The sequence below is a fragment of the Neophocaena asiaeorientalis genome, unplaced genomic scaffold, assembly GCF_003031525.2.
Source record: "Neophocaena asiaeorientalis asiaeorientalis breed wild unplaced genomic scaffold, Neophocaena_asiaeorientalis_V1.1 scaffold474, whole genome shotgun sequence".
Classification (NCBI taxonomy): Eukaryota; Metazoa; Chordata; class Mammalia; order Artiodactyla; family Phocoenidae; genus Neophocaena; species Neophocaena asiaeorientalis.
Genome location: NW_020175391.1, coordinates 797,187 through 806,532, shown reverse-complemented (window position 1 = coordinate 806,532; position 9,346 = coordinate 797,187). Strand labels below are relative to the sequence as shown.

Genomic DNA, 9,346 nt, shown 5'->3' with positions numbered 1-9,346 from the left:
CAGTAAACAAAATCATTTCAGTGTGGATTAAGTACCTAAAATGAAATGAAACTTAAAATGATTTTAATTGGTATTATGTAGCAAGGTACTTCTACGATCTCAAAGGTAAACAAGGATTTTAAAAATAAGACAAAAAGACTAATTCTTAATGAAGAGACTGATCAATTTGAATACATCAAGCATCTCTGTTCATCAAAACACAGAATAAAGAGTAAAAAGACAGGTCACAACTTGGGCGAATGTATCTGCAGTCAGCACAATCAACTGGTACTGAAGATATTTAATGAATTCTTACAAAACAAGAGAAACAGACAGACAGACCTATAGGGAAATCAACAAGGTCTTGCGGGGGGAACCCCTTATATGAGAAAATCCAAGTAGCTAACAAACATGTATTGGTGCTCAAATTCATTACCAATAAGGGACATTAAAAGGGAAACCCACATGAGATAACATTCAGATTGGTGAAGAAGAAGAAGGAGGAGAAGGAGAAGAAGAAAATAGGAGTGGGGATGAGGTAGAAGGTTATTACCTGTTAAAGTGTGGGAGGAATTGAGGAATTGCCATCGTTTTATACTAAAAATGTGGAAAGACAATCTCAGAATATGGAAACTCTTGAAAATGAATAAATCATGTTTTTCTTTAAAACAGAAAGGGTGGGTAACTCCCAAAATGTCACTGATCTTTGATTCCCCTACTGTTAGGTAGGAGAATCCTCCACAGATTTGGGGGAAAATTAATCACTCCTAGTCTCTCTTAAGGCAGCCACACCCCTAGTACCCTCAAGTCGGAATCCTTTAGAAGGAACTTCCAAGAGCTATAAAATAAAACCGGATAAACATATCCCAGATTCTGTTGCTCATTTTCCCTTAAAAAAAAATATATATATATATAAATTTTCAGGCTAACACCTGTTGACACACATTGCCAGGTACACGGGATTCTTCCTGCAACACCGACGGGCCCCTGGGACACGCAGAGACCGAGGTGGCCGACGGTGTTAAATTTAGCACAGTGTCCGGTGCACAGACTCGAGAGGCCTCTCCCCACCTCTGTGCAAGGCCTCCTTTTCGAATCCCCCTCCTGTCCACGCGGATTCCTCCCCACACGCCTTCCTCTTCCTTGGGCTGCTAGAGCCTCCCTGGACACTGAGGTGTCTGCTGGGCCCCACAGATGCTCTTCTTTTGGGACCTTCCTCTCTTGATTCTCACTCTCCGGTGAGACATGGCCCAGCCGTCAGCCCAAGGTCCAGAGAGTGAATCAATGACCTGATGGCTCTTTGGGTTCCTAGGATCTTCCAGGAGAAAAACTGAAAGTAAGGTGGCTGCTGCGCTGCGAGCCAAAGGCTACCCTGTATGCCCAAACACCTGAGGGCCACAGGGCTCTGCAAAGCCCCAGTTTAGCTCAACTCCTTAGAGTCTTCTGCTCAGAACTGCCTTGAGGATTTTAGTTCTCATTTTCCTACTCCTGGTGGCCAGAACCATGGAATTTTCGGACTTGACTGTGCACCACGCAAACAAGGAGGAAGCATGAAAAGTCGGGGAGGGAAAAAAAGAGAAAAGCACTGTGCATTGGCTGGGAATCGAGGCTGGCTCTCCCGCGTGGGAAGCGAATGTTCTACCACTGAACCAGCAATGCTTCTCCCTGTCCACGTCTCTGACAGCTCTCCAGAAAGCATCTCCAGAGCGACCGAAGAACCGGGGGTGGCGAGACAAAAAAGTTCCAGAATAGGCTTACCCCTTTGTATTTGGAAGACAGAGCTCACAGACTGACAGGCACCCGAAGCAAAGGCTTGCGAAAGAGACTCGCAATCAGGCAACAGCATGGAGTGGGGACAGTCAAATGAAAATATCAGAATATCAGTTTTGTCAGCTCACATCACAACTCTGATAATTTCACCCATTGACACTTTTCTAAAAATAAGTCCGCTCCTTATGTAAGCAAAGCACCAAGGCCTATGCCTCATATGCATCTCAGAGTCACAAATGCTAAAACTAAGCACAACACTGAGTCCAATTTAGGAGATTAGATTCTCCCATATAATCAAGCATTGATTGCAAACTTAATATTAATTACTCTTTTAATGATTATGGTATGTCACATATCCATCCAAATACTTTGAACACCTTAAAAAGTAGACACATATTATTGTTATAGTGGTTACAAGACTGACTCATTATTCTTGTACAAAAAAACAGTTACAAAGAACTAACTCCGTTAACCAATGTGTTTCTTCATTATCTCTATTTTGATTCTGGCTTTTTTCTAATTCCAGTCTAATTCTGCTTCTGTTTCTTATTTCTTCCCTGGATTAGAATTTTAGACCGAACAATTCTACTCCTGGGTATATATCTGAAAGAAAAAAAACACTAATCTGAAAAGATACATGCAACCCAATGTTCATAGTAGCATTATTTACAATTGCCAAGGTACGCAAGCAGCCTAATTGTTCATCAACAGATGATAAAGTAGATATATATAATACTACTCAACAAACTAGTGAATATAACAGAAAGAAGCAGAAGAAATATTAATATACTGGCCTCCTGATGAAATTGAAATACAGAGAGATTTCTTTCCCAATTTTTCCTGGGGGAAATTACACTGAAGAAAGGAACCTGGGAGGGGGCTCCCCCACATGTTGGGACTTAGGAACCATTATGACTTTCTGAAAGATATGAGCTGCAGACGTGCAGTCATGCTTCTCTTGCTGAGAAGCCAAGCTAGGTGGAGGCTGAGTCAGAAACTTGAGCTCAACAAGGAAAGCAACCATCCCCTCGACCCTGAAGAGCTTTGGCTCTATCTGCCCTCCGCCCAATACCAAAGACACACGCCAGCTCTGGCCATCATGCCTTCATTTACCAACTACATCGACCAGATCTACATGTATTCCCACACCCCTTTCTAAACTACAAACCCGCACTTTCCACTCATAACTCCTAAATCACAAGTCGATGCCTCCTACGCGTCTCAGAGTCACAAATTCTAAAACTCAGCACACCAGTGAGTTCCCTGTCAGCACCACACACCACCCTCTGCCTCGACACTCTGTGATCAGACCCAGGCACAGTGTCTCCCAAAGAGTAGTGTGTACTGTCTCTCAAGTGTTTCAATCAACCACCAAGACAACACCCAAATCTGTTCCTACCCTTACCTAGTGTGTTTATCCTCACCACCAACCACCCTGTTGTCCAAACCAGACCTTGCTACCCTCTTTGGATATACTCTCTTATCCTCCTGGCACAGAAGTTTATGTCCAGTATAATCAAGAGATCGTGCTTAACTTTATTGGGTGCACCACTGGCTTACTGCCACTCTATGCCTACACTCTTCCACCCACTAATACATTCCATCCGTTAATACAACCAGATAAAAAGCCGGCCTCCCTACAGCCAGTCTAGTCTACACTAATCCATTTGCCACACTGTATCCTGAGCGACACTTCCGCAGCCTAAATCTGGACATGCCTGTTGCCTAAAGCCACCTAGCATCCCCATATTCCTTCACTAAAATGTCTTATTACCTCTATGACATGTACTCTGCTTCCCCCCCTTCCTCATCATCAGAATATCTCTTGCCAATTCTCAAATCCAACAACAGTGAAGTACTTGACCTGTCAGGAACTCTCTCACTCTCAGGGACTTGCTTCTCTCTACAGGGGATGGCCTTTCACAACTCCCTCTTTGTTCTTCAAATTCATCCTCATCCTTCAGGTCTCAGTTCAGAAGCCTTTTTCCTCTGGAAAGACTTTCCTGACTGTCAGAATTGAATATGTGATGTGTCAACTTTTATTTTGGCATTAATTGTGTTCTAACAAAATCACATTTTACTTGACTCTGTCTTCTGAAGACATATTTTCATATGAAAAAGATTCATATTTCCCAGAAAACTAAGGTTGTATATGTAAATAAAATATTCTCAGGAGGTAGAACAGTGCCTAGCATAGTTTATAGTCTAGGGTTGTTAAATAATGAAAGAGAGAGAGAGGAGCAAATAAGGAAAGTTTCTCTCTCTCTCTCTCTCTCTCTCTCTCTCTCTCTCTCTCTCTCACGCACACACACACACACTCTCACAGATAGACAAAAGAGAAAAAATTAGCTAGATAGGCATAATGATTAGTCTGCAAAGTAGCAAAACTCCAGCAGAGCAATTGAAAAGGGTAGAGAATACAATGATCAAGAGTAAAGTTTTGCTGGAATGTAAGGTAGTAAAAAGACCTTGAGTGGATCTTCAGAGTTGAAAATAAGTCAAGAGCTGGAAAGGAGAGGGGAAGGATATAGTGTGATGTGGTGAAGGGAATAAACCTTGGAGTGAAAATTTCACTTAATACTCTTGTGTAGGTCTTGTAAGACACAAGAGTTTGAAAGCTGCCCATTTTGATCCTTAGGCTTTTCTAGGGACTTAAAAGAGATGCCAAGAGAGGAGAGAGGCTCTGGGGCCCTGGAGTGATTGTGCATGGGTTAGTGCTTGGCCTGTGCCAAGCTAATTGTAAACAAAAGAATAAAAAAGGAATAATTTGGATATCAGAATATCAGACAAGGCAAAGGGCAAAAAAGCTTTACATTAGATAGAAGAGTAACATTCTAGCATCTACCCAGAATCGAATGTAATCGTTTTTCTCTGGCATGCCCTCTTCAAGTGGCCAAAGAGGGTGGGGCTAAAGGGAAGAAATCTTGAGGGAAATTTTCACTTATTCACCCTTTTGTAGGTCTCTCTCAAACACAAGAGCTTAAATTCAGGACTATTTGATCCTTGGCCTCTTTCAGCGACTCAGAAGAGCATCTTATCTGGTTAATTTTATTTATTCTGAAGAGAATAGATTAAATTCACTTAACTGTCCACTCTATTAAATTTTGTTATAATTTATGTTACTGTAGTTGAATCAGGGCAGGAGGAAATTAAATTGCTTAAAAAAAAAAAAAAACCTTAGGAGGAGAGAGGTTTAATAGTCACTCAGATCTGGAGTAACTCAGGCACATCCCCAAACCTCCAGTCTCCCAGACCGTCCCTGAGTCCTGAACGCCTGTTTAGGGAAAGAACTTGTGCTTGTCTCAAGATTGGGGGGAAAGGGTTTGGGAGGCACCAAGCAATGGGAGGGCAAAGAGAATGCATCCTCAGTGAAGAAATGAAGTCCAGTATTTTGATTTGAATGCTGCAACTTGGTGGTGTTTCCTGACCTAAGCCTCCTACACAAGGCTTTGCTCTGGGTGTGGTTTTTTTTTCGGGGGGTGGATAGCGGGTTGTTCTGCCTAATAAAGAGGCCTGTATAAACTTATTTTTAGAACTGGCTTTTCAAAGTCCTTCCCGAGACCCTGCCTGGTGACACCTAGTCTAGCAGTACAGACCAAGGCATTGGTGATTCAATGGTAGAATTCTCGCCTCCCATTCGGGAGACCTCGATTCCCAACCAAAGCATAGCTTTAGCTGCGGGGCCCTTCCCGGTATAAGGAGCTGAGCTCAACAGGAGTACTTTCGCAGCCCTCCGAAGCCACGAAGTGATCGCGCATGCGCGAGTGCTACAGGGCAGAAGCCACCTGGCGAGAGCCTGTCTTTGAAGCCCCAAGTGTGTCTGTCTGCTGGATCTCTGCGGTTTGGAACACTTGAAACTGAAACCCTTGTTACTACTTATCCTTTCTCCTATCCTATCCTTGGACTACATCGCACTATGGAGTGGGGATCAAGAAATGAAGGTCACTGAAGGACTGTAGCTCGTCAGGGGCCCAGGGAGGCGGACGCTTGTGGGGAGGAATTCGCGTGGAGATGAAGGAAGTTGGAGAGCGGGACCTCTGACCTTCCTGGGGAGGCAGGCCCTAGTTTGCGGGTCTTGGTAAAATTAAGAACAAGAATGAGCCCGCAGTGGAGCGGCGCACCCACGAGAAAATCATTTTTATCTTGCCTTTTGGTTTTACACTTCAGCACTCCAATCTTCTGGTCAGTAGATCTTTGTTTTTGCATTATTAATACTCGTTAGAACTGTATGAGGATTACAAAAACATCGAGCACATAGCAGAGTTGTCATATTCACTCCTTCTTTGCACAGTTTCCTCTATTACTTACATCTTGCCTTTATGTGATACACTTCTTACAATTAATAAACCAATATTGATACATTATTATTAACTAAAGTTCATGGTTTGCGTTAAGGTTAACTCTCTTTTACTATCTCTATAGTTTTGCCTTCAGTGTCATATAATTAGAATCATACAGTATGCAGTCTTTTCAGACTGGCTTTTCACTTAGTAATGTGTGTTTAAGGTTCTTTTGATTATAGTCCATTTCTTTTTATTGTTTAGTATTATTCCATATTTTGTTCAATACATTCACCTATTGGAGGGCATCTTGCCTCCAGTTTGGGGCAATTAACAATAAAGCTGCTTTAAACTTTCGTGTGCAAATTTATGTGTGGACATATGTTTTCAACAGATCTCTGTAAATACCTAGGAGGAGCACGATTATTAGATCATATTGTAAGGCTATGTGTGGCTTTTGTAAGAAACTGTCAAAGTCTCTCCCTAAATGACTGTATCATTCTTCATTCCCACAAGCAATGAGTGATGATTTCTGTTGTTCCACAATCTGCTGTAGCATTTGGTATTGTTCGTTTTTTGGATTTAACCATTCTAATGGGTGTGTAGTGGTATCCCATTGTTGTTTTCATTTGCAATTCCCTAATGACATAGGATGTTAAGCATTTTTTCATATGCTTCGTTGCCATCTGTATACCTTCTTTGGTGGGATGTCTGTTTAGATCTTTTGCAACTTTTTAAACTGGACTAAAACATTTTTCTTATCATTGAGGTTTAAGAGCTCTCTGTGTATTTTAGATACAAGTCCTTTATCAGATACTTGTTTTGCAAATATTTTCTCTTAGTCTGTGGCTTGTCTTTTTGTTCCCTTAACTGTGTCTTTTGCAGAGCAAAGATTTTCATTTTAATGAAGTCCAGTTTATCAATTTTTTCTTTCATCAATGGCACTTTTGGTTTCATACCCAAGAAACTTAGTGTCAAGCCCAAGGTCACATAGATTTTCTCCTATGCTATCGTCTGGAAGTTTTATAGTTTAACACGTTCCTTTTAGGTCTATGAACTATTTTGAGTTATATTTTGCGAAAAATGTAAAGTCTGTGTCTAGATTTGTCTGAGATTCTCTTGCAGCTTGGCTTCTGCATAGAAATTATGTATGCCATTAGATGCACTCAAGAGAAACTGTAGGAGTGAGAAAAAGCAATTTTCTGCATCTGTTGCTGGTGGCACGTAAGGTTATGGAACCATGAGTGTTCAGACACACCTGTGACTGGCAGCCATATTCTAGTGTCTAGTCACCTTTTTAGTGCTCTTCAGTGGCAGTAAATATTCCACTTCTCTATGACCTGCCTCACTGCTCCCCTTCACTCCCCCATACTAAAACCTCTAGGATAGAAGGCCATCGGTCTTGCTTTCCTTGTCAATTTCCTGTCCATTGCTCTCTTTCCTTCAGTGGACATTTATTCTCAGATCCACAAATAACTAGTAGAATGGCATTCATATGAGCCTTTCCCCAAAGCTGTAGTTTGAAATTACCCAAATGTCCATCATTTGTGACATGGTTTTACATTAGTGTAATGCTTATCATTAACACCAAAATTAAGGTGTGAGAAACTCAATAACATACGTATATATCAAAAACATAATGCTGCTTGTTAATAGCCAGATAGAAAAATTATATATTCATTCATATGAACTTGAAGAAAGGACAAGCCTAATCTGAAGGGGTAGACATCAGAGTAATTTAAAGTAGCAGGAGATGTACAGGCATTACCTGGAGAGTATCAAAGGGCCATGCTTGAATGATAAAAATCTTCTGTCAATCCTGGTGATGATCACACATTTCAATAGTTAAATAGCTGCCCATTAATGATTTGTGCATTTTGTCCTGTAAACACACGTTAATAATTTCCTTTTAGGATTGGTGGGTGGACGTCAGAAAATCCAGTGTAGACCATGATCGGTTTGCAGTATATTGTAAACTCTTTAAAATCTGTTTTATTTTGTGTAAAAAGACATGACTGATGTTTGAAACATTTGCACCAAAAACCAAAGCCGAACAAAATCCCCGTGTGACTAGACCATTTCCTTCGTGGAAGTTACATATAAGACTCATTTAGAGCTTGAACCTGATCTTTAGATATTTTCTCTTAAATGGTGAGACCCGGAGCACATCCAGAGCTCTATAGCCTAGTGCACTGATGGGCTGACCTCCGTTCTCCTTACCTTACTCCGTTTGGACAAGCCAGCGACAAGCTAAGAGTTGCTTTGGTAGATACAACGCAAAAGATGGGGAAAACGCTGCTATAACTCGGACTCGAGCCGAGGTTGCTGCGGCCACAACGCAGAGTACTAAACACTATACGACCACAGCGCGCCACCGTGCTGGCAGTCAACTGCACTCTTGCTCTTCTCATTTTGACATAAATCCGTTCCAGTTACTGCTCTGCTTTGTTGTTGGATAACTGCAGGCACTCCTGATTTTCCTTCACATCTTCCCTCCGTTATCCCCTCCCAATTCTGACGCATTTCTCATCTCCCCTGTGTCCAGCCCTTGTCTCTGCACAGCCTTCCAGGAAGTTATCTTTGCGTTGTCCTTGCCTCCCTCCCCTGCTTCATTCCCGCCTCTTTATATTTCCCTTTTGAGCAACCCTCCCCAACCCCTCTTTCCCGCTCCCGCGGCCAAGCCCAGATGGTCGGGTGAAGACGGAGCAAACGGGGAGCCATCACGAAGCCCACGGGGCGTTCAGCTTCCCTTGGACCCTACTCGGCTCAGGCGGGTAGGGTCGCGACCCCTGGCGTCTCCGGGGCGCTGGCAACTGCTGCGGGTGTGGAGCAAGGCGCGGCGGGGACTCTCTGCTCCCTTCTGCCTTCAGAATCGCCCGACGCACGGCTTTCCCACGGAACGAACGCGCTGCGTCGACTCCACGTCTCCGGTTGTCCGAAGCTTGGAGCCAGCTCCTCAGTCCTGCGAAAGGCGGACTTGCTCCCTATTGAGATGAGGTGGGGGAGGGGAGAGGAAGGGCAAATTGCAGGTGTCTCTGTGGCGCAATCGGTAAGCGCGTTCGGCTGTTAACCGAAAGGTTGGTGGTTCGAGCCCACCCAGGGACGGGCCTTATCGTTTTAGAGTGTAAAGGGTTTGCGGTTGTTTCTACCCTGTACACTGCTCTAAAAGTGCAGAAGCCCTCCATTACTCTTCTGTCCCCCAAGTCTTATGCACAACAGGAGGACGTAAGCCGAGATCATCACTGATCCTCGCAGAAGAGCTCTGGAGGAAAACAGGTCACTTGGAATCCAGGATTCCTCATCTCATCGTTATCTTC

At 43.1% G+C, this 9,346-nt stretch overlaps 1 non-coding gene across 1 annotated transcript; it reads left to right on the top strand.

Annotated features, from left to right (window-relative positions):
* Positions 1-9,060: 9,060 nt before the first annotated feature.
* Positions 9,061-9,134, top strand: TRNAN-GUU (transfer RNA asparagine (anticodon GUU)). Its single transcript has one exon. It is a non-coding gene; the product is annotated as a tRNA-Asn (tRNA).
* Positions 9,135-9,346: the final 212 nt, after the last annotated feature.